This window comes from Narcine bancroftii, chromosome 11 (assembly GCF_036971445.1).
Source record: "Narcine bancroftii isolate sNarBan1 chromosome 11, sNarBan1.hap1, whole genome shotgun sequence".
Taxonomy (NCBI): Eukaryota; Metazoa; Chordata; class Chondrichthyes; order Torpediniformes; family Narcinidae; genus Narcine; species Narcine bancroftii.
Window position 1 is genome coordinate 36,501,558 of NC_091479.1, and position 25,874 is coordinate 36,527,431.

The 25,874-nt window shown below is 46.6% G+C and overlaps 1 long non-coding RNA gene across 1 annotated transcript in view; it reads left to right on the forward strand.

Moving 5' to 3' along the window:
• LOC138745250 (uncharacterized) overlaps positions 1-25,590 on the forward strand; it is a 53,085-nt gene extending 27,495 nt beyond the window's left edge. The window contains exon 3 of the long non-coding RNA XR_011346100.1: positions 25,163-25,590. This is a non-coding gene — a long non-coding RNA (uncharacterized lncRNA). The remainder of the gene's footprint in view (positions 1-25,162) is intronic.
• The last annotated feature ends 284 nt before the right edge of the window (positions 25,591-25,874 follow it).

The window sequence follows — 25,874 nt, forward strand, 5'->3', positions numbered from 1 at the left end:
AATTCTCCCCACTGTAAACCTAGTGTCACAGTATCTACCTCAGTCTCCCATACATCACCCTTAAATCTCCTCCCTACTCTGAACCCAGGGTAAATGTATCTGCAATAGTGTAATGTGGATCACTTTTAAACATTCTTCCCCCTGTGAACTTGGTTTCACAATATCTGCCACATTTTATTGTACATCACTTTTAAACATTCCCTGTACTGTAAACCCAGGGTCACAGTACCTGCCTCAGTCTACTGTACATCACCATTAAACTTTCTACGCACTGTGAACCTGGTGTAACAGCACGTGCCAGAGTTTATTGTACATCACTGTTAAACATTCTCACTAATGTGAACTCAGTGTCACAGTATCTTCCACAGTTTAGCGTACACCACTGATAAACTTTCTCCCCTTTGTGAATCCAATGTCACAGTATCCGCCTCAGTCTTCGTACATCACCGTTAAATATTCTCCCCACTGTGATCCTGGTGTTACAGTACCTGCCACAGTTTATTGTACATTCTTTGGCTTGGCTTCGTGGATGAAGATTTATGGAGGGGTATGTCCACATCAGATGCTCGTTTGTGACTGACAAGTCCGAAGCAGGACAGTCAGACACGGTTGCAGCGGTTGCAAGGGAAAATTGGTTGGTTGGGGTTGGGTGTTGGGTTTTTCCTCCTTTGTCTTTTGTCAGTGAAGTGGGCTCTGCGGTCTTCTTCAATGGAGGTTGCTGCCCGCCGAACTGTGAGGCGCCAAGATGCACGGTTTGAGGCGATATCAGCCCACTGGCAGTGGTCAATGTGGCAGGCACCAAGAGATTTCTTTAGGCAGTCCTTGTACCTCTTCTTTAGTGCACCTCTGTCTCAGTGGCCAGTGGAGAGCTCGCCATATAATACGACCTTGGGAAGGCGATGGACCTCCATTCTGGAGACGTGACCTATCCAGCGCAGTTGGATCTTCAGCAGCGTGGATTCAATGCTTTCGGATTCTGCCACCTCGAGTGCTTCGATGTTGGTGATGAAGTCACTCCAATGAATGTTGAGGATGGAGCGGAGACAATGATTATGGAAGCGTTCTAGGATCCGTAGGTGATGCCGGTAGAGGACCCATGATTTGGAGCCGAACAGGAGTGTGAGTATGACAACGGCACTGTACTTGCTGATCTTTGTGGGGTTTTTCAGGTGGTTGTTTTTCCATACTCTTTTGTGTAGTCTTTGAAAGGCGCTATTTGCCTTGGCGATTCTGTTGTCTATCTCGTTGTTGATCCTTGCATCGGATGAAATGGTGCAGCCGAGATAGGTAAACTTGTTGACTGTTTTGAGTTCTGTGTACCTGATGGAGATGTGGGGAGGGGTGGGGGCTGGTAGTCATGGTGGGGAGCTGGGTGATGGAGGACCTCAATTTTCTTCAGGCTGACTTTCAGGACAAACATTTTGTCAGTTTCCGCAAAACAGGACGTCATGCGCTGGAGACCTGGCTCTGAAAGGGCAACTAAAGCAGCATCGTCTGCAAACAGTAGTTTATGGAGAAGTTGCTCTTGTGTCTTGTTGTGAGCTTGCAGGTGCCTCAGATTGAAGAGACTGCCATCCGTGCGGTACCGGATGTAATCAGCGTCTTCGTTGTTGAGGTCTTTCATGGCTTGTTTCAGCATCATGTTGAAGAAGATAGTAAAGAGGGTTGGTGCAAGGACGCAGCCTTGCTTCACGCCGATGTCAACGGAGAAGGGTTCGGAGAGCTCATTGCTGTATCTGACCCGACCTTGTTGGTTTTTGTGCAGTTGGATAACCATGTTGAGGAACTTAGGGGGGCATCCGAGGCGCTCTAGTATTTGCCAAAGCCCTTTCCTACTCATGGTGTCGAATGCTTTGATGAGGTCAATGAAGGTGATGTAGATTCCTTTGTTTTGTTCTCTGCACTTTTCTTGGAGCTGTCTGAGGGCAAAGACCATGTCAGTCGTTCCTCTGTTTGTGCGAAAGCCACACTGTGATTCTGGGAGGACATTTTTGGCGAGACTGGGTATTATTCTATTAAGGAGAATCCTAGCGAAGATTTTGCCTGCAATGGAGAGCAGCGTGATTCCCCTGTAGTTTGAGCAGTCTGATTTCTCACCTTTGTTTTTGTACAGGGTGATGATGATGGCATCACGAAGGTCCTGGGGAAGCTTTCCTTGATCCCAGCCGAGCTTGAAAAACTCATGCAGTTTGGCATGCAGGGTTTTGCCGCCAGCCTTCCAGACCTCTGGGGGGATTCCGTCCATACCTGCACCTTTGCCACTTTTCAGTTTTTCAATTGCCTTACATGTCTCTTCCCGGGTAGGGACGTCATCCAGCTCTAGCCTTAAGGGCTGTTGAGGGAGCTGGAGCAGGGCAGATTCTTGGACTGAGTGGTTGGCACTGAAAAGAGATTGGAAATGTTCTGACCATCGGTTGAGGATGGAGATCTTGTCACTGAGGAGGACTTTGCCGTCTGAACTGCACAGTGGGCTTTGGGGTGAGGGGCCATACACAGCTTTAGAGCCTCATAAAAACCCCTGACGTTGCCAATGTCAGCGCTAAGCTGGGTTCGTTTCGCGAGGCTAGTCCACCACTCATTTTGGATCTCCTGGAGTTTGCGCTGAAGATGGCTGCATGCGAGACAGAAGGCTCATTTTTTCTCTGGCCAGGATGGCTTTGCAAGGTGAGTCTGTTGGGCAGCTCGCTTCTTTGCCAGCAGCTCCAGGATTTCCTGGTTGTTTTCGTCAAACCAGTCCTTGTTTTTCCTGGAGGAGAAGCCCAGTACCTCTTCAGTGGATTGCAGTATGGCCGTTTTCAGCTGATCCCAGAGGGTTTCAGGGGACGTGTCCGTGAGGCAGTTTGCACCCTCTAGCTTTGCTTGGAGGTTTGCCTGGAAGTTTCCTCTCACCTCGTCTGACTTCAGGTTTCCAACATTGAACCTCTTTCTGGGGGCTCTACTCTTCCTGAACTTTGGCTTGAAGCGAAGGTTGAGCTTGCAGCGGACAAGCCGGTGGTCAGTGTGACATTCCGTGCTGAGCATGACCCTGGTGTGGAGCACATCTTGTTTATCTCTTTCTCGCACCAGGACGTAGTCCAGGAGGTGCCAGTGTTTGGATCGGGGATGCATCCAGGTAGACTTCAGGCTGTCCCTCTGCTGGAAAAGGGTGTTTGTAATGACAAGCCACTGTTCTGCGCAGAGCTCCAACAGGAGGCGCTCATTGTCATTGCACTTGACGACACTATGCTTGCCAAGGATTCCTGGCCAGGTTTCTGAGTCTTTGCCGATTCGAGCGTTGAAGTCGCCAAGGATGACAACCTTGTCGGCTGTCGGGGTGTGTTGGATGAGGTTGCGCAGATCAGTGTAGAACTTGTCCTTTTCTACTGGCTCCGCCTGGAGGGTTGGGGCATAGACCCCGATGAGGGTGATGCGTCACTTGTTTTGAAGGGGGAGTCGCATGGACCTGATCCAGTCAGAGTGGCCTGTCGGGAGGTTTTTGAGTTTGGAGGCAATGGAGTTCTTGACCATGAAGCCTACACCAGATAGGCGTCATTCAGCCATAGGCTTGCCTGACCAGTAGAGCGTGTAGCCCGTGCCGCGTTCTTGGAGGCTGCCTGCATCTGCAAGGCGGACTTCGCAAAGAGCAGCTATGTCAATGCCAAGTCTGAGGAGTTCTTGAGCGATGAGGGCAGACTGACATTCAGGTCGGTGGCTGTCAGCCTTGTCTAGCATGGTTCTGATGTTCCAGCATGCTAGCTTGAGCTTGTGTGCATCTTTTGAGGGGGAGGATGTGGACATGTCCTCGGGACTGCGCAAAAGAGCTTTTAGGTGGAGTGCAGTGTGCGCAATACTGGCCCCACCCTTTACACCCATGGTTCGATGGCGGCGCCCGTGCGGCCGTCCGTGCAGGTAAAGCAGTTTGTATGGCCTTAAAACCTTCCCTGTGCCGGGAAGGAGGCGACGGCCCCGGTCCGGGCGAAGAGTAGGAGGCGGCGGCCCCAGTCCGGGCACAGGGAAGGTGGCGGCCCCAGTCTGGGAAGAGGGGAGGAGGAGGCGGCGGCCCTGGCCTCGGCAGAGGGAAAGCTGGCAGAGGCCCCGGTTCAGGCAGAGGGAAAGAGGCGGCAACCTTGGTCAGGGCAGAGGAAAGGCGGCGGCCGCAGTCCGGGCTGAGGGAAGGCGGCGGCCCTGGTCCAGGAAAAGGGGAGGAGGAAGCGACGGCCCCGGCCCCAGCAGAGAGGAAACAGGCGGAGGCCCCGGTCTGGGTGCAGTGAAAGGCGGCGGCCCAGGTCCGGGCAGAGGGAAGGTGGCGGCCCCAGTCCAGGCAGATGGGAGGTGGAGGCGGTGGCCTCGGCAGAGAAGCAGGCGGAGGCCCCGGTCCGGGCAAAGAGAAGGAGGTGGCCCTGGTCCGGGTAGAGGGGAGGAGGAGGCGACGGCCCCGGCCTCGGCAGAGAGGAAACAGGCGGAGGCCCCGGTCCGGGTGCAGTGAAAAGCGGCGGCCCTGGTCCAGGCGCAGGGAAAGGCGCCGGCCCCGGTCCGGGTAGAGGGAAGGCAGCGGCCCCGGTCCAGGCAGAGGGGAGGTGGAGGCGGTGGCCTCGGCCTCGGCAGAGAGAAGCAGGCAGAGGCCCCGGTCCGGGTGCAGTGAAAAGCGGCGGCCCTGGTCCAGGCGCAGGGAAAGGCGCCGGCCCCGGTCCGGGTAGAGGGAAGGCAGCGGCCCCGGTCCAGGCAGAGGGGAGGTGGAGGCGGTGGCCTCGGCCTCGGCAGAGAGAAGCAGGCGGAGGCCCCGGTCCGGTCAAAGAGAAGGAGGTGGCCCCGGTCCGGGTAGAGGGGAGGAGGAGGCGGTGGCCCCGGCCTCGGCAGAGAGAAGCAGGCGAGGCCCCAGTCCGGGCAGAGAGAAGGAGGCGGCAGCCCCGGCCCTGCCATCTTGCTCATTTAATTCCTGGAACACGAAGCAGAGCCAATATAGATTGGAAGCATAGAGCAATCAGGCTGAGCCCAGGGCGCTCCACCCCATGACTGAGGATAGCGGCCGTGGATCTCCAGGTATGGTTCAGCCTAAGAGGGGAGGCAGGCCTCTCCAGCCCGGTCAAGCAACCTGCATAGGAGAAGGATACTCCGATATAAAACCTACGACCCAAGGATTGTACATTAATGTTAAACCTTCTCAGTGCTGTGTGCCCAGTGTCACAGTATCTTCCACAGTTTATTGTACATTACTGTTAAAACTTCTCACTGTTGTGAAGCCATTATCTTAGTATCTGCCTCAGTCTACCATACATCATTGTTAAACCTTCTCCCCCTTTAAACCACTAAACCTGGTGTCACAGTATCAAACAGCTTATCGTATATTACTGTTCAAATATCACAATATCTGACACAGTTTATCGTTCATCACTGTTAAACCTTATCCCCACTGTGAACCGTGTATAAGTGTATATGCCAGAGTTTATTTTGTATCACTGATAAACCTTCTCCCCATTTTAAACTGGTTTCACAGTATCTGCCACAGTTTATCGTACATCACTGTTAAACCTTTTCTTTGCACTGAACCCGGTGTCACAGTATTTGTCTCAGGACATAACGTTAAACCCTCTCCCCACTGTGAACCCGATGTAACTCTTTCAGCCTCAGTCCCCACTTTGATCCTGGTGTCACAGTATATGCCAAAGTTTTATGTTCATCACTGTTTAACCTTTGTATTGCTCTGAACCCGGTGTCACAGTTTCTGTCTCACTCTACCGTAAATCACTGATAAACCTTCTCCCCACTGTGAACACGGTGTAACAGTATCTGCCTCAGTCTGCCGTACATCACCATTTAACCATCTCCCCACCATGAACCTGAGTGTATCGTATCTGACACAGTTTTTCGTCAATTACTATTAAACCTTTCATTACTGTGAACCCAGGGTCACATTACCTGTCTCAGTCTACCGTATATCACCATTAAACCTTCTCTCCACTGTGTACCTGTTTTCACAGTATCTGATATAGTTTCTCATACAGCAATGTTATACCGTCTCACTACTGTGAACCCGATGTCACACTATTTGTCTCAATCTACTGTCACATCAAAAATAAAACTTCTACCCTCTACGAACCCGGTGTTACAGTACATGTCACAGTTTATTGTATATCACTGTTAAACCTTCACACTACTGTGAATCCTGTCTCACAGTATCTGCCTCAGTCTCCTGTGTATCACCGTTAAACCTCCTTCCCACTGTGAACCTGTTGTCACAGTATCTTCCCCTATTTATCTTCTTTCTTCTTTGGCTTGGCTTCGCGGACGAAGATTTATGGAGGGGGTAAAAAGTCCACGTCAGCTGCAGGCTCGTTTGTGGCTGACCAGTCCGATGCGGGACAGGCAGACACGATTGCAGCGGTTGCAAGGGAAAATTGGTTGGTTGGGGTTGGGTGTTGGGTTTTTCCTCCTTTGCCTTTTGTCAGTGAGGTGGGCTCTGCGGTCTTCTTCAAAGGAGGCTGCTGCCCGCCAAACTGTGAGGCGCCAAGATGCACGGTTTGAGGCGTTATCAGCCCACTGGCGGTGGTCAATGTGGCAGGCACCAAGAGATTTCTTTAGGCAGTCCTTGTACCTTTTCTTTGGTGCACCTCTGTCACGGTGGCCAGTGGAGAGCTCGCCATATAATACGATCTTGGGAAGGCGATGGTCCTCCATTCTGGAGACGTGACCCATCCAGCGCAGCTGGATCTTCAGCAGCGTGGACTCGATGCTGTTGACCTCTGCCATCTCGAGTACCTCGACGTTAGGGGTGTGAGCGCTCCAATGGATGTTGAGGATGGAGCGGAGACAACGCTGGTGGAAGCGTTCTAGGAGCCGTAGGTGGTGCCGGTAGAGGACCCATGATTCGGAGCCGAACAGGAGTGTGGGTATGACAACGGCTCTGTATACGCTTATCTTTGTGAGGTTTTTCAGTTGGTTGTTTTTCCAGACTCTTTTGTGTAGTCTTCCAAAGGCGCTATTTGCCTTGGCGAGTCTGTTGTCTATCTCATTGTCGATCCTTGCATCTGATGAAATGGTGCAGCCGAGATAGGTAAACTGGTTGACCGTTTTGAGTTTTGTGTGCCCAATGGAGATGTGGGGGGGCTGGTAGTCATGGTGGGGAGCTGGCTGATGGACCTCAGTTTTCTTCAGGCTGACTTCCAGGCCAAACATTTTGGCAGTTTCCGCAAAGCAGGACGTCAAGCGCTGAAGAGCTGGCTCTGAATGGGCAACTAAAGCGGCATTATCTGCAAAGAGTAGTTCACGGACAAGTTTCTCTTGTGTCTTGGTGTGAGCTTGCAGGCGCCTTAGATTGAAGAGACTGCCATCCGTGCGGTACCGGATGTAAACAGCGTCTTCATTGTTGGGGTCTTTCATGGCTTGGTTCAGCATCATGCTGAAGAAGATTGAAAAGAGGGTTGGTGCGAGAACACAGCCTTGCTTCACGCCATTGTTAATGGAGAAGGGTTCAGAGAGCTCATTGCTGTGTCTGACCCGACCTTGTTGGTTTTCGTGCAGTTGGATAATCATGTTGAGGAACTTTGGGGGACATCCGATGCGCTCTAGTATTTGCCAAAGCCCTTTCCTGCTCACGGTGTCGAAGGCTTTGGTGAGGTCAACAAAGGTGATGTAGAGTCCTTTGTTTTGTTCTCTGCACTTTTCTTGGAGCTGTCTGAGGGCAAAGACCATGTCAGTGGTTCCTCTGTTTGCGCGAAAGCCGCACTGTGATTCTGGGAGAATATTCTCGGCGACACTAGGTATTATTCTATTTAGTAGAATCCTAGCGAAGATTTTGCCTGCAATGGAGAGCAACGTGATTCCCCTGTAGTTTGAGCAGTCTGATTTCTCGCCTTTGTTTTTGTACAGGGTGATGATGGTGGCATCACGAAGATCCTGAGGCAGTTTACCTTGGTCCCAACAAAGCTTGATAAACTCATGCAGTTTGGCATGCAGAGTTTTGCCGCCAGCCTTCCAGACTTCTGGGGGGATTCCATCCATACCTGCTGCTTTGCCACTTTTCAGTTGTTCGATTGCCTTATATGTCTCATCCAGGGTGGGAACCTCATCCAGCTCTAGCCTTAGGGGCTGTTGAGGGAGCTGGAGCAGGGCGGAATCTTGGACTGAGCGGTTGGTACTGAAAAGAGATTGGAAGTGTTCTGACCATCGGTTGAGGATGGAGATCTTGTCGCTGAGGAGGACTTTGCCGTCTGAGCTGCGCAACGGGCTTTGGACTTGGGGTGAGGGGCCGTACACAGCCTTTAGAGCCTCGTAGAAACCCCTGAAGTTGCCAATGTCCGCGCTGAGCTGTGTTCGTTTGGCGAGGCTAGTCCACCACTCATTTTGGATCTCCCGGAGTTTGCGCTGAAGATGGCTGCATGCGCGACGGAAGGCTTGTTTTTTCTCTGGACAGGATGATCTTACATCACTGATAAACCTTCTCCGAAACACGGTGTCACAATATCTACCTCAGTCTACTGTATATCACTGCTAAATCCTCACCCCTCTGTTTACCCGGTTTCACAGTGTCTGCCTCATTCTACCATTCATCACCGTGAAACCTTCTCCCGACTGTGAACCCGGTCAAATAATATCTGCCTCAATCTCCCGAAATTCACCATTAAAATTTCTCCCCACTGTTAACTCCGTGTCTCCGTTCCTGCAACAATGTATCGTGTGTCACCTTAAATCTCCTCCGCACTGTGAACCTGGTGTCACAGTACCTGCCACAGTTCATTGAACCTCACTGTTAAACCGTCTCACTAATGTGTACCCGGTCTCACAGTATCCGTCTCAGTCTACCATACATCACGGTTAAACCTTCTCACTACTGTCAAACCGGTGTCACTGGTTCTGCAACAGTGTATCCTGTATCACCGTTAAACCTTCTGCCCACTTTGAACCTGGTGTCACAGTATATGCCAGTTTCGCGTACTTCACTGATAAACCTCCCCACTATGAACCCGGTGTCGTACATCACCGTTGACCCTTCTCCCCACTCTAAACTTGGTGTCACAGTATCTGGCAAAGATTGCCGTACATCACCATTAAACATGCTCCCCACTCTGAACCTCGTGTCACAGTATCAGACTCAGTCTGCAGTCCATCTTCCCATTTTGTACCTCGTGTCACAGTCACTGCCGCACGGAGACCATAGCCTCTGACAAATTGTGTGGACTCATCTGATTGATCCTCAGGGAACCCATTGTGCTCTCCTCGGTCTCCTCAAGATCTCCATCATGGTGGTGTTCCTCCTCTGGATCCAAGGTTCAAGGTAGCTGCTCCCTCTGGGTGCACATGACATTCCTTCCTGGCTGACCTGAGGAAGAACCAGAGCTATCCTGCCGCCTATTTACATGACAATGTGTCTTGGTGGTCGCCCATGGGCTCCTGCAGACCCGAGCATAATGGCTTTGTTTTCTACTTTTCGAGCAGTCCGCGTCTATTGCTGGGCAGCGTCCTAGGGGTGGGGGTTTTGGCCACAGAACTGGCATCTATAGGTCACATCTAGCTGAGCTGCCATTGCTGCAGCCGTTGTCATCTCCATATTCTCGGCCCGATCTTGGCGGGGTGTCAGCGAATCTAGCAGAGTTGGAATGATGTGCTTGGCGTTGTGGTTGGGAAGGTATTCCCCAAGGTTGTTTCTAGCCATCTCCCATTGCCTTTGCCACCCTAAAAGTCTCTTCCAGGGACACCGTGCTTTGTTCTAATAGCCGCTGGCGGATTTTGTTTGACCGGACCCCTGCCACCAGAGTGTCCCTCATCAGGTCCTGTGCTATTTGCTGTGCTATTCTAGCACAGAAGTTGTATGCCCGTGCTGGGGCTCTTACTGAGAGCATGAAATCCCGGAAGGACTCCCCTGGTTGCTGTCTTCTGGTTAGGAGACAGTGTCTCGTGTGAACTTCACCTCCCCCTTGGAGATAGTGGGACTGGAGCATGTCCATAGCCTCCCTGTATGAGGCGCAGTTCTGGACTAATGTGTACAGGAGGTCTCCCAGCTGGGCCACCAGCTGCATGAAAAGGTCTTCTGGGTGGGCAGTGGGCATCAGCACGTGACTGTGATTCAGGAAACAATGTCTGCAGTGACTGAAATGCGTGCGTATGCAAGGGTCTCAGGGGTCTAGTTCCAGGCTTTCCGGCCATAGCATCCAGTGCTGCCGTTGATTCATTTCTAAGTGCCCCGATTGTGCTGGGGCTGGGGACTGTCGCTTCCACTGATGGATGTGGGACTCCCTGGTGACTGGCGTTACCTGGTAGATGTCCACTGAGGGTCTGGCGTCCTCACTCTCATCCCTGTGTCTGAGCCAAACTCCACCAGGTTTGGGGGAGGGGGGCTCGCACACATCTGAACCATGAAAGGCTTGACCTCCTCCTCGATCTCCTCGTCGTGCTTGGGTGTAATCACCCAAATTTTATGTGAGTGGAAAAAATTGTGGCAGGATGCATCAAAGGAAAACACAGGCACAATAGTGTTTGGGGCCACACAGCTTTATTTCACTCACATAAAGATGTAGTTGGCTGCTTGCTGTGTTTACAGTGGTCCCGGGGGTCGTGAGATAGAGGGAGGGGGAGAGAGAGAGAGAGAGAGAGAGAGAGATGGATGTCATTAGGCCGGGTGCCGAGTCTCTACGCCACCTAGTGGCCGAGTTAGGTACTGCAGCATATCATCAGACAGGTCACCACACTATTCCTTTTGTGTTTCCCTTATTTCAAGTGTAACATTATACAGCCAGACATCTCCTCTTGTGTGGACCACAAGGGCTTTGACCAGGCTGAAGTCAGGACTCCAAACCCATCTTCCAAATGGGGTTTTCCACAAGCTGCCACCTTGTCCTGTTCCAGTCCCAGCTACTGCAGAACTGGAGAACTCAAATCTCTCTCTGTCTCTGTCTCTGTCTCTGTCTTTCTCTCTCTCTCTCTCTCTCTCCCTCTCTCTCTCTCTCTCTCTCTCTCTCTCGCTCTCTCACTCTCTCTCTCTCTCTCTCTCTCTCTCTCTCTCTCACTCACACAGAGAAAACCACATGATCCTCTGGGAACAGCCAACTGCACTCAGACTGCGGCACCAGAGCTAATCCTCTGAGTTTGTTCATCTGCTGCTTTCCAAAACAAGAATCCATCACTCCACAGCAGGTCGAATTAACCCGTACTTGTGAAATCCTTATAGCCATTCTTCAAAGTTTTTGCAAAGGCACCCGAAGCCTGGACTGTCTGCCTTGAGGAGAGCTCTGGCATTTTAAATGAGATCTGTTTTGAAGTGTTTGTATGTGACCTCCACTAAAAAACCTGCCACAATTTATCTCATTTTAAAACATATCTATAACCAATATAAAATATAGCATAATCTCTCACAGTATAAACTTTTTGCAGATAGCACATGATTTGAACCCTGGGCCCAATCGCTGGCGATGAAAAGAGTTGTGATAACTGCTAAGCCAACCATGGCACCCAAAGAATATCTAGATCCATCGCCCTCTGGGTTGTGGGCCCAGCACGCTTCCGCTGCACTGTTCTGCTTACATGGACACAGAATTCTGAGCGATGTAGATGGAACAAATGCAAGCAGGCTTTTTATCCACTGAGTTAAGGTGAGATAAGAACCAGAGGGCATGGGTCAAGAATGAAAGGTGAAATGTTGAAAGGGAACATTTGGGGGGAACTTCTTCACACAGAGAGTGGTGGGAGAATGGAACCAACTGCCAGCTGAAGTGGTGAATGCCGGCTTGATTTTAATAGTTAATAAAACTTTGGGCTTGTACCTTGATGAGAGGGCTATGTTCTAGGTGCAGGTCAGTTTGATCTGTATAAAATAATAGTTCAGCACAGACTAAAAGGGCCAAAAGGCCTGTTGTTCTGCTGGAGTTTTCTATGGAAGAGATTGTGCAGTCACTGATATCAGAGACTCGTGGAATTGTAATCCACAGAGACCAACCCTTCAGACCAGCTCGACCCTGAAACCCAAGTTGTCTTCTTCAACTGGTTCCATTCACCTGCATTTAGCCCGTATCCGTCTGAATCTGTACCTGGGTAAATGTCCTTAAAACATTACAATAGTCCCCGGCTTTACCACTTCCTCTGGCAGCTCGTTCCACTTGCCCCGCCGCCCTCTGGGTGAAAATTATGCCCCTCAGGTCCTTTTTAAATCTTTCCCCTCTCAATTTAAATCTATGTCCTCTGATGTTACATGTTGGGGAAAAAGGTGAATTAACATAAGATTTCAAGATCTCTGAGGTCCCCCTCATCCTCCTACACTCGAAGGAGAACAGTCCCAGTCTATCCAACCTCTCCTTTAATTCAAAGCCCCAGTGTCAGGAACATTCAGATTTCAGAATTATTGTCCGAGTACATACATGACATCACATACAACCCTCAGATCATTTTTGTTGTGGGTCAGGCAGAATTACCACTTATTGGTCGTGCAAACACAACTGGACTCAATGTTCTCATGTAAAGAACTAAAGGTTGCAAAGAAAGTTTTGGCATTCTTGGCCTTCATAAATCAAAGTATTGATAGAGGAGTTGGGAAGTTATGATGAGGTTGTATAATATGTTGGCGAGGTCAAATCTGGAGTACTGTGTGCAGTTCTGGGTCGTCTAACTACAGGAAGGATATCAGTAAGATTGAAAGAGGGCAGAGAAGATTTACTAGGACGTTGCCAGGTCTTCAGGAGTTGAGTTATAGGGAAAGATTAAACAGGTTAGGACTTTATTGCTTGTAGCGTCGAAGAACGAGGAGAGATTTGATCGAGGTTTACAAAATTCTGGGGAATAGACAGTAAATGAGAGTCGGCTCTTTCCACAGATTAGGAGAAGACATGGCTTTAGGGTGAAAGGAGAAAGGAATTTGGGGAACATTAGGGAGAACTCAGAAAATGGTGGGAGTGTGGAATGAACTGCCATCTGTCATGGTGAATGCCTGCTCACTCTTGAATAAATTGAATAGATTCACAGATGGGAGAGATCTGGAGGGTTATGGACTGGGTGCAGGTCAATGGGACTAGCAGAATAATATTTTGGAACAGACTAGAGGGGCTGAACAGCCTGTTTTCTGAGCTGCAGTGTTCTATGTTTCTAACTGTAAGCAAATAATAAATGTAAACAAACTGCAATCCAGAGAGAATAAAAGAAAAACTCAATAAAGTGCACAATTAAGAATTCTTAAATGAGTCCCTGATTGAGTTTGTCGTTGAGGAGTCTGATAGTGGAGGGGGAGCAGCTGTTCCTGAACCTGGTGGTGTGGGGCTTGTGGCATCAATACCTCTTTCCTGATGGTAGCAGCGATTAAAGAGCGTGTGCTGGGTGGTGCGGATTCTTGATGATTACTGCTGTTCTGCGAATTAGGACAGATTAAAGCAAATCTCGTGCCATATTACAACAAAGGAATCTTGAATCTGAAATGGGACAGGAGAACTGTTTAATGAACAGAGGGATTGAGTGAGAGCAGCCACAAGTGTAAATGAAAGGACAGAGTGAAGAGTGACGTGGGCAGAGTTTGTGTTGTGTCCCCTGGTTAGGCTGTGAAGGGTTTGTATTTTCTCCCCATGACCTGTGTGACTTTTTGCCAGGTGCTCTGGTTTCCTCCCACCCTTCGAAACATACAGGGTTGGCAGGTTAATTGGGTGTGATTGGAGTCAAGTGTGTCATGGGACACCAGACTGTAACGTTCATATTAATACATTACATTTCTCTATGCTTGGCACATGTCCTTTCTATTTTCTAAGCCTCTCTCAAGTCACCCCCCAGCCTCTGTCATTCCAGGGCGAACAGTTCCTCTCGACCCAGCCTCTCTGTTGGCACAGCCCCAGTCCAGCCTAGAAATGATTTCCATTGACTGAAATGCAGCAGGAACTTCACAGCCTAAAGGGTAACAAAATCTCTCTGAAAATCAAAACAGAACTCCAGAATCTGGTAACTGCATGCATTAAATCTTATGGTCTAACCCTATCAAAGATATTCCCCAACTTCTACCCATCTCACTCCCAGATAAAGCATCCATGAAAGAGCTGACATGCCAGAAGCGCAGCCAGTTTCAGCTGCGGAAGAAAGGGACCCTAAGCATAAGTGCGTAAGGCCAAATCTTACCCTTCCAGTGCTTCATGTGAACAACGGCCATCGCCAACTTGGACTGTGTCACCTCTGGTCCCATTTCTAGTCGTGGAAAATAGCATAGTGGGGGCTCGAGCACGACGGATAGGGTTAACGTCAACTCCAACGGCGACTGCGTGCAAACCATGGGGATAGCCATTTTGGAAGTTGACGACACACATACAATAGCAACTGAGACAGACAACAAACTTACACTGGCATCCGTCATTCGAGATCAGAGTAGTGTACAACAATAAGCAAAGTCCACCAGACACAAATGGAGCATGTATCTCTACTCTATTAATTAGACCTTGTTTTGGAACAATGCAGAATCCAGATCCGAATTTATTCTCATGAACATTTCACGCAATTTATTGTTCCACAGCAGTATCATAGGTGCAAATATTGCTATAAATTACATTTTCAAAAGAAGAGAATATGAGATCGTGTCTATGGTTCATTGAACATTCGGAAATCTGATCACAATGTAAAGGGACAGAAGCAGGTCATTAGGCCCATCGAGTCTGTTCCATGACTCTACACTCAGCTGAACACCTGATTTCCAGCCTTTTCCCCAGGTCCCTTGATACCCTTACTAATGAGATACTTATCTATTTCCTACTTAAATTCTCCTCGTGATCTGGCCTCCACTGCCTTGTGCGGCTGTGAGTTCCACAGATCCACGACCCTCTGACGAAAGAAGTTCTTCCTCCTCTATGAATAATTTCTAATTTTAAGACGATGACCCTTGTCCTCAATTCACCTATCAAGGGAAACATCTAATCTGCATTCTCTCTGTCAAAATCTTTCAATATTCAAAAGATCTCTATGAGATTCACCTATACTCCAACGTATACAACCCTTGTGGTGCCAAATGTTCCTCATACGCCAGCCCCTGCATTCCAGGAATCATCCTAGTAAATCTCTGCACCATCTCCAACAACATCACATCCTTTCTGAGAAAGAATCTCATTAACACTTCTCTGTCTTCTGGTATTTGACCCTCTCACCCCAGGAAAATGTTGCCGCCTGTCCACCCTACCAATGCCCTCATAATCTTGTAGGACTCTATTGTCACCACTTATCCTTCTTCACTCCAAAGGGAAAAGCCCTAGCTCTGTTAAGCTTGCCTCATTTTTCAGTTCAGGCAACCTCCTATAAATCTTCTCTGCACCCTAATAACCTGAATATGCCTGAGATTGCCTGATCTTGGAAGCAAAGCAGGCTCAGGACTGGTCAGGACTTGGAGGGGAGACTGCCTAGGGACACCCGGTGCTGTAGGATTCTGAGGGGCACTGGAGAAATGGGCAACACTCTGTCCGCCTTCCGGTAGAAAAAAGTTAAAGAATTTCATGTATGTTACATTCTAAATGTAGTGTTACATGATGATAGTGAAACATTTACATTTACCCTCTCCAAAGCTTCCAGTAATAAGGAAACCAGAACTGAACACAATATTCTAATTGTGGTCTAACCAGTTTTCTCGAGCTGTAACGTGACCTCTCAACTCTTGAGCTCAATCTCCAACTAATGAAGGCCAGAATACCATAAGCCTTCTGAACGATCCTATCAACCTGCAAGGGCAACCTTGAGAGATCTGGAATTGAGGGAACCACTCAGAAGTGGATGAAGTTGCATCCTGTAAAAATATGTATCAGGAGTCGGCAAGGCAGCCAGAAGGAACCAGAGGCTTTGAAATGATGCAGGCTCGCAATACTGTTGCCTTCTTCATAGATGTTATCAGTTTATTGCTTTGTTACACAGAATAAAACACTTTGAATATGCCAGCCACTGAGGTGACAACTGACAAACCTCTTCAAGAGTCAACTCTCCCTCATGCAGCATCTCTGTTTTGAGTAGAAGGCTGTTCTCACAAAAATAGCCATCACAGTCGGCACTTTGTTGCCCTTAGAATGCCTGGCACTGCTCCCAGCATGCACGGTGCTGCTCCCAGCATGCTCCAACCATGGCCAACCCCACGCCTGACAGCACTGGCACAGTGAGGGTCACAAGGCCATGTCTCAAGGTTGCAGGTGGTCGTAGTTCACAAACCTTCTGCCTGACACCACCTCCCCCCACCCCAAGCTTCAAAAACAGTGTTAATTAAATAGCTATCGGGCTCTTGTGAGCAGAGGGGAAGAAGCTGTCCTGTTCTGTTGGGTGTTCATCAGGCTTCTGTTCCTCCATCCCGATGGTAGCAGTGAGAAGATGGCATGGCCCAGGTGGTGGGGATCCTTGAGGATAGTGGCTGGTTTCTTGAGACACCGCCTCTTGTAAATGTCCTCGATGGAGTGGGGACTAATGCCCATGGTGGCACTGGCTGAGTTCACAACATTCTGTTGCCTTTTCTTGTCTTGTGTATTGGCAGCTCAGGTGATGCAAACGGTAGAAATTGGCAAGTCTTTGGTGACATCTCAAATCTCCTCAGACTCCTCACTCTGTTGCTCAGGCAGAGTTAACTCTTGGGGAGGGGGTCACCTGTTTTTCTTTAATTTTTATAATTAGACAAACAGCACTGTAACAGGCCACCAATTCGGTCCTACAAGTCCTTACACCCCATTGACCTACACCCCAGTATGTTTTTGAAGGGGACGTGTTATTCAGATGTCATGTGTTGTTCAGGGGTCACCCGTTGTTCCGAGGTCACCTGTTGGTCAGGGAGAGGTGATCTGTTCATCAGGGGTAATCTGTTATTCAGAGAGTGGTTGCCAGTTGGTCAGGTTGTCACCTGCTGGACAATGGTCATGAATTGGTTAGGGACAGGTCATCTGTTGGTCAAGTGGACATCTAGGTCAGGACAGGGCATGTGTTGGTCAAGGAGTAGTTAGTTACCTGTTGGTCAAGGGTTACCTGCTGGTCAGGAAGAGGTGACCTGCAGGTCAGGGGTCACCTTTTGGCTAGGTAGAATTCTGTTTGGTGAAAAGTCACGTGTTAGTCAGGAAGGATTCATCTATTGATCAGGAAGGAATCACCTGTGGGTCAGGGCCACCTGTGGGTCAGCAAGATGTCTTCTATGAATCAGGAGTCACCTGTTGGTTATGGGCCACTTGTGGGTCAGGGCAGGCTCAAAGGTGGATCCGGCATCACCTGTTGGCAGGTTATAGTCACCTGTTGGACAGGGGCCCCGTTTGGGTGAGGGAAAGGTTTTCTCTTGGTTATGCAGTGGATCACTTGGTCAGGGGTTATCTGTTGGTCAAGGGTCACATATTGGTCAGGGAGAAGTCACCTGTTGGTCAAAAGTCACAATGACCATTTTTGGAGGACCTTAATGATTGCTCTGTTCAATTCTTAGTGCATGCCTCAACCCCTCCAAACCAGATCCCCAGTACCTTCAGGTAGTCCATTGTGACTGTAAAAGGGATGGGGGATAGGTTGGGCCAGTTAACCCTGGCGACCAACGTGGACTCAAATGGCCTGCATATGGTGGTCACCTATTGGTCAGAGAGAGATCTCCTGTTGGGCATGTGACAGAATATATAGAAATATTTTTGGGAGATAAATTGGGAAACATAGAGCAGGTTATGTACATACACACACTTTAAAGCAGATCTTATTTGAAATACTGAAGAATTTATATCCACAGTGACTTTGCAGAAGTTGTAAAGAACAGCACTGGAGATTTCACAAGTTGGTGTTTACTGAATTGACGTTAAGGTTGAATAGACTATTGTCTTTAAAGCAACAGCAAGAGACATACTGTCTCTTGATTCCTTTTGCAAGGCCTTTGAAGAGTGCACAAAAAAGTCATTAAAGGGTTCTTGCTTACCTAAAAACAACAGATGAACCGGCAGACGGACTTTGATGGTTTGCTGGAGAAGGTCAGTTGTTTTTATACATGAGAGAGGGACCACATATTGACCATGGGTTACCAATGGGTCAAGTGTCAACTGTTGGTCAGTGGTCAGATGTTGATGAGGGAGAAATGAACTGTTGGTCAGGGAGAGGTCTCCTGTTTGTTAAGGGTCACCTGTTGGTCAGAGATCAGCTGTTGTTCAAGGTCAGCTTTTGGTCAGGGGTCATCTTGTTCAGGAATCAACTGTTAGTCAGGTGTCACCTGTTAGCCTGGGGTGATCCATTGGTCAGAGAGAGTCACTTGTTGGTTCGGAAGGAGTCTACATTGGTCAGGAAGGAGTCTACATGTTAGTCAGGGAGACATCACCTGTTGGTCAGGGTCATATGTTGGTCAAGCAGTGGTCACTTGTTGGTCAAGTCACCTGTTAGTCAGGGGGTCATTTGTTGGTCAGGAAGGTGTTACCTGTGGTCGAGGGGTCTCCTGTGGGTCAGGGAGAGGTCTTCTTTTGGTCAGGAGGTCATCTATTAGTCATGGGTCACCTGTAGGTCAGGGAGATATCTCCTGCTGTTCAGAGGTCACCTGTTGGTTAGGGACAGGTAATTTTTGATCAGAGAGTGGTCACCTATTGGACAGGGGTCACACGTAGGTCAGGGTCGATTCACCTGTTGGTCCGAGAGAGATCACCTGTTGGTCAGGGAGTAATTAACCTCACTTTGATGTGACTGTGAGGATAGAGAACTGCAGATTCCATCCATCATCTGTCCCACCCCCTCTATCCCCATCTACCATCATCCATTATAGGAAGGATGTGGAAGCTATGGAGAGGGTGCAGAACAGAGTTCCCAGGAATTTGCCTGGATAGGAAAGTAAGTCTTAACCAGAGCTGACACTTTTCTCTTTGGAGTGAAGATGGATGAAAGGAGACTTAATAGAGGTCTACAAGATTCTAGGAGGCAGAGCTAGGATGAATAATATTCCTCTCGCCCTTTCTGCCCCAAGATTCCAACTGTGCAGCCCCCACATATGCTGATGTCCTCAGCCACTAGGTTTGGCCACTGATTTCACTATCAGCTCTCTACAGTGTCTATCCCTTGTCTCTTGGGATCAGATATCACTGGCAAACTGTGTTGAGAAATGGCAACGTTGTCACTTGTACAAATCTAGCGTGTTCAGCCAGTGGAGACACAGTGCTCTCCCACATGGTACTGCTGCCTAGTCCTGCTACCAACTCCTCCGAGCTGTCTTTAAACAGTTTGTTAAAGGATGGCAGAATATAGTTTTCATGGGAAGACTCTTGGCAGGGTAGAGGATGAGAGGGATCTTGACGTCCGAGTCCATAGGAGACTCAAGCAGCTGTGCAGGTTGATTTTGTGATTAAGAAGCTGATCAGTGTATTGGCCTTGATTAATCGTGGAATTGGATTTAGGAGCCACGACGTAATGTTGCAGTGATATAGGGCCATGGTCAGACCCCAGTTGGAGTAGAGTGCTCAATTCTGGTCACCTCACTACTGGAAGGATGTGGAAACCATAGAAAGTGTGCAGAGGAGATTTCCAAGGATGTTCCCTGATTTAGAGAGCATGCCTAATGAAAGCAGGTGAGTCAATTCGGGCTTTTCACCTTGGACTGACAGAGGATGAGAGGACATGATGGAGGTGTTTAAGATGATGAGAGGCATTGATGATGTGAATAGTGAGAAGGTTTTTCCCAAGATGGGAATTATCGCAACAAGAGGACACGGGTTTGGAAATCTACTTACTGATCTGAGGTCGTCTAAAAGGTAACGCTGACACTAAAAAGAAGCTAAGGAATTATTCTGGACAGATTTCAATTCCAAATCTACCCAGAGTGGACGATCAAATTTATCCAAGTCATAAACCCAAAAAATCATACAGTGAATATTAAGTGCCCGATAGCAAAATCTCAAATTCCATAAGGCCAGACCTCCCTCCTTCTTAGGTTTCTGCAAGTGAAGCTGATTCAGTCTGATGCCCTCACCATTCGAAATATAATAGTGTGGTAAACCGCTGTCGTGCTGTGATTGGGTGCTGCTGACAGGAAATGCCTCCCGAGACCGATCCTACCCATAATTCTTTGTTTGCCTTGATCAGTCAATGAGGTTGACGGCTGTTCCAGTCTATAGTTAATAAAAGCCCATCAGTTTCATTAGTCATCAAAGATTAATTCTTCAAATCAATATCATCAAATTAAGATTTCGGAATAAAAATTGGGACAGCTGAAATAGGTATATGACAAAGTAATGTTATCATTTCAACAGCATTAATACGGCCAACCAAAGACAAAGTCAACAGGGTCCATCGAGTAAAAGATTGCTTCACAAAAGTGAATAAAGGAGCAAATTTTAATTTAAACAAATCTTTAAATTTCCTGGTGATTTTAACACCTAAGTATGTACTATACTCTTTAACAATCTTAAATGGTATATTGTCATAAATAGGATCATGTGAGTTGATTGGGAATAATTCAGTTTGATGAAAATGTAGTTTATATCCAGAAAACCCTCCCAAAATGTGATAGAAAAGCGAGCATCGCAGGGATAGAACGAGCAGGATCTCAAATAGAGACTAGAAGATCATCTGCATCTAGAGAGACGATGTCCTTTATCTCTTCCTTGAATCTCATTTGAATTACGGAGTGCAATTGCAAGGGGTTCTAACACCAGATTAAAAAGTGAAGTGTGAGGAGACGGCCTTGTCTAGTACATCGAAACAATGTGAGTGGCGAAGATTTGAGATCATTCGTAATAACTACTGCAGTTGGTTTAAAATAAAGTAACTTAATCCAGGAATTCAGTCCAAAACCAAAATTGAACCTTTCCAAAATTTCAAACAAGTATCTCCATTCAACTCTATCAAAAGTAAGGTGGACGAGCTGAAGGTGGGATAGACACTTGGCAATATGATGTGGTGGATATTAGTGAGATGTGTTTGTATGAGGGATGTGATTGGCACTTATATATTCCAGGATTTTGCTGCTTTAGATGTGAGAGAATTGGAGGGGTAGGGGGGGAGGGTTAAGGGGGTGTGTGGCATTACTTGTCAGGGAAAATATTACAGCAGTGGTGAGGCGTGATAGATTGAAGGGCTCGTCGAGGGAGGCGGTGTGGGTGGAATGAAAACATAGAAAAAGTGAGGTTACAATTATAGGGGTGTATTATAGACCACCTAGTGGGGAGTGAGAACTAGAGGAGCAAATGTGGGAGGAAATAGCTGAGGTGTGCAATAAGCACAGAGTTGTGTTAGTTGGGGATTTTAATTTTCCTAATATAGATTGGGAGACGCCGTCAGTGAAAGGCCTGGGTGGCTTAGAATTTGTCAAATGTGTGCAGGATAGCTTGATGCAGCAATATGTTGAGGTATCCACGAGAGAGGGGGGAGTGTTGGACCTACTGTTGGGGAGCACTTTGGATCCAGTGATCATGGTACCATTAGTTTCCGCATAATTATGGAAAGGGATAGGTCTGGTCCGATGATGAAGGTCCTTGAGTGGGGGAAAGCCAGATTTGATGAAATGAGAAGGGATTTGGAGGGTGTGGTTTGGGCTGATTTGTTTTTTTTTGTGAAGGAGGTGGAGGAGAATTTAAAAGTGAGATTTTGAAGGTGTAGAATCTTTATGTTCCTGTAAGGATAGAAGACAGGGCCAGATGTTCAAGAGAGCTGTGGTTTTCAAGAGAGATTAGGAAGTTGGTTCAAGTCAAGAGGGAGGCTTACATTAAATACGGGAAGCAAGGGATGGACGAGATGCTTGAAAGATACAGAGATTGTAGAAAGAAGCTTAAGAAGGAAATTAGGAACGCGAAAAGAAGTTACAAGGTGGGAAAAGCAAATAGAGTGAAAGTAAATCCGAAGGGTTTATGCTATGTGAATAGCAAAAGGAGAGTGAAGGATAGAATTGGTCCACTGGAGAATCGGAGCATGTAAGGAGCCAAATGAGATTAGAGAGATATTGAATGAGTTCTTCTCATCGGTATTCACTAGGGAAAGGGCTATGGAATTGTGTAGGATAAGTGAGGCAAAAGTGGTAGTTATGGAAAACATAGGGATCAGCAAAGAGGGGGTGTTCGAACCTCTGAGGTATATAAAGCTGGATAGGTCTCCAGATCCCGATGGAATTTTCCCCAGGACCTTAAGGGAAGTCAGGGAGGAAATAGCAAAGGCTCTGACAGTGATTTTTCCACAGTCACTGGAGGAGGGTGTGGTGCCGTGGGATTGGTGTGTTGCAAATGTGGTTCCTCTGTTTAAAAAGGGCTTAAGGTGTAGGCCCAGCAATTATTGGCCAGTAATTTTGACATCGGTGGTGGGTAAACTAATGGAAAGTATTTTTAGGGATAATATGTATAAGTATCGAGAGGGGCAGGGATTGATCAGCGCCATCCAACATGGGTTTGTGATGGGAAGTCATGTTTGACAAATCTTGTTGAATTTTTTGAGGAAGTGAATAGAAAAGTTGATGAAGGTAGAGCAGTAGACGTGGTCTGTTTAGATTTCAGTAAGGCTTTCGATAAGGTTCCACATGGTGAGGTAGGTTCAGTCACTAGGGATAGATGTTGAGGTAGTCAGATGGGCACCAGAGAGTCATGGTGGACAACTGTCTGTGAGGATGGAAGTCAGTGACCAGCGGTGTGCCTCAGGGATCGGTTTTGGGTCCTTTATTGTTCATCATTTACATGAATGATTTGGATGATGGTGTGGTAAATTGGGTAGTAAATATGTGGATGATACAAAAGTGGGGGTGTTGTGGATAGTGAGGAGGGTTTTTGTGGACTGCAGAAGGATTTGGACGGCTTAGAAGAGAGGGCTGAATGGTGGCAGATGGAGTTTAATGTAGAGAAGAGAGATGTACTTCATTTTGGGAAAAATACACAAAATGAAGTGAAGGGGAGGGGGTGTTGATGAATGCAGAAGAACCAAGAGATCTTGGAATAACGGTTCAGCGTTCTTTGAGGGTGGCGACTCATGTAGATAGGCTGGTGAAGAAGGCTTTTGGTATGGTGGCCTTATAAATCGTAGCATAGAATATAGGAGGTGGGAGGAAATGTTGAGGCCAGGTTTGGAATATTGTGTGCAGTTCTTGTCTCCAAATTATAGGAAGGATATCAATAAGGTAGAGAGGGTGCAGAGAAGATTTACTAAAATGTTTCCTGGATTGCAGTATGTAGAATACGGAGAAAGTTTGAGTAGACTGGGTCTTTATTCATTGGAATGCAAAAGGTTGAGAGGCGATTTGATAGAGGTATATAAATTTATGAAGGAAATAGATAGAGTAGATGTGTATAGTCTCTTCTTTTTTTAATTTTTTTAAATTTTTCACACCATAAACCACATTGACCAAGATACATACATTTTCCTTTTCAAATATATACAGTACCATTTTCTCCCCCCTCCCTCCTCCCATCCCTCCCTCCCTACCTCCACCCCCATCCATTTAAAGTACAAAATCTAAGATACATTATACCATTCAAACAATGTTGTCATTCAATAAAAATAAACAAGAAATTCCACTGAGTCATTTCTTTTCATTTCCTTCTCCTTTCGTTAATGTAGGTAGTGAATGTCCCCAGTAGGTTTTCTCTATTGTGTTTCATGTAAGGCTCGCATATTTGTTCAAATATTTCAATATTATTTCTTAAAATATATGTTATTTTTTTCTAATGGAATACATTTATTCATTTCTATATACCATTTTTTTTTTGAAATTATCTTCCAATTTCCAGGTTGACATAATACATTTTTTTGCTACGGCTAGAGCTATCATAACAAGTCTTTTTTGTGCACCATCCAAATCAATTCCAAATTCTTTCTTCTTTATGTTACTTAGGAGGAAGATCTCTGGATTTTTTGGTATATTGTTTTCTGTAATTTTATTTAATATATGGTTTAGATCTTCCCAAAATTTTTCTACTTTCTCACATGCCCAGATTGCATGAATTGTTGTTCCCATTTCTCTTTTACATCGAAAACATCTGTCAGATACTGTTGGGTCCCATTTATTTAACTTTTGAGGTGTAATGTATAGCCTGTGTATCCAGTTATATTGTATCATACGTAACCTCGTATTTATTGTATTTCTCATCGTTCCAGAACATAACTTCTCCCATGTTTCCTTTTTTATTTTTATATATAAACCTTGTTCCCATTTTTGTTTAGTTTTACCATTTATTTCTTCATTCTACTGTTCTTGCAGTTTAATATACATATTTGTTATAAATCTTTTGATTATCATTGTATCTGTAATCACATATTCAAAGTTACTTCCCTCTGGTAACCTCAGACTGCTTCCTAATTTGTACTTCAAGTAGGATCTCAATTGGTAATATGCCAGCACTGTATCTTGAGTTATATTGTATTTATCTTTCATTTGTTCAAAGGATAATAATCTATTTCCTGAAAAACAATTTTCTATTCTTTTGATCCCTTTTTTCTCCCATTCTCTAAAGGAAAGGTTATCTATTGTAAAAGGGAGTAACTTATTTTGCGTCAATATTAGTTTTGGTAATTGGTAATTTGTTTTATTTCTTTCTACATGAATCTTTTTTCCAAATATTGAGTAGATGATGTAATACTGGAGAACTCCTACGTTGTACCAATTTTTCATCCCATTTATATAATATGTGTTCAGGTATCTTTTCCCCTATTTTATCTACTTCTAATCTAGTCCAATCTGGCTTTTCCCTTGTTTGATAAAAATCTGATAGGTATCTTAATTGTGCGGCTCTATAATAATATTTAAAGTTTGGCAGTTGTAAGCCTTCTTGTTTATACCATTCTGTTAATTTATCTAGTGCTATCCTCGGTTTCCCACCTTTCCATAAAAATTTCCTTATTATGTTCTTTAATTCCTTGAAGAATTTCTCTGTCAAGTGTATTGGCAATGCCTGAAATAGGTATAATATCCTTGGGAAAATGTTCATTTTAATACAGTTTATCCTTCCTATTAGTGTTAATGGTAAATCTTTCCAATGCTCTAAATCGTCTTGTAATTTTTTCATTAGTGGATAATAATTGAGTTTATATAGATGGTTGAGAATTTTATTTATTTGTGTACCTAGGTATCATATTGCTTGCATTTGCCATCTGAATGGTGATTCCTTCTTAAATTTTGAGAAATCCGCATTATTCATTGGCATTGCTTCACTTTTATTTACGTTAATTTTGTAACCTTCAATTTCTTTTATAATTCTGGTTCTGTTAAGTATACTATAATATCATTCGCAAATAAACTGATTTTATATTCCTTGTCTTTTATTTTTATCCCTTTTATTTTATTTTCTGTTCTTATCAATTCTGCTAGTGGTTCTACATCCTGGTGCGAGAAAGTGACAAACAAGATGTGCTCCACACCAGGGTCATGCCTAGCGCGGAATGCCACACTGACCACCGGCTGGTTCGCTGCAAGCTCAACCTTCACTTCAAGCCAAAGCCCAGGAACAATAAAGCCCCCAGAAAGAGGTTCAATGTTGGAAAACTGCAGTCAGACGAAGCGAGAGGAAACTTCCAGGCAAACCTCAAAGCATAGCTCGACGTTGCAACCCGCCTCACGGACCCGTCCCCTGAAACACTCTGGGATCAGTTGAAGACTACCATACTGCAATCCACTGAAGAGGTACTGGGCTTCTCCTCCAGGAAAAACAAGGACTGGTTTGACGAAAACAGCCAGGAAATCCAGGAGCTGCTGGCAAAGAAGCGAGCTGCCCACCAGGCTCACCTTACAAAGCCGTCCTGTCCAGAGAAGAAACAAGCCTTCCGTCGCGCATGCAGCCATCTTCAGCGCAAACTCCGGGAGATCCAAAATGAGTGGTGGACTAGCCTCGCCAAACGAACACAGCTCAGCGCGGACATTGGCGACTTCAGGGGTTTCTACGAGGCTCTAAAGGCTGTATACGGCCCCTCACCCCAAGTCCAAAGCCCGCTTCGCAGCTCAGACGGCAAAGTCCTCCTCAGCGACAAGATCTCCATCCTCAACCGATGGTCAGAACACTTCCAATCTCTTTTCAGTACCAACC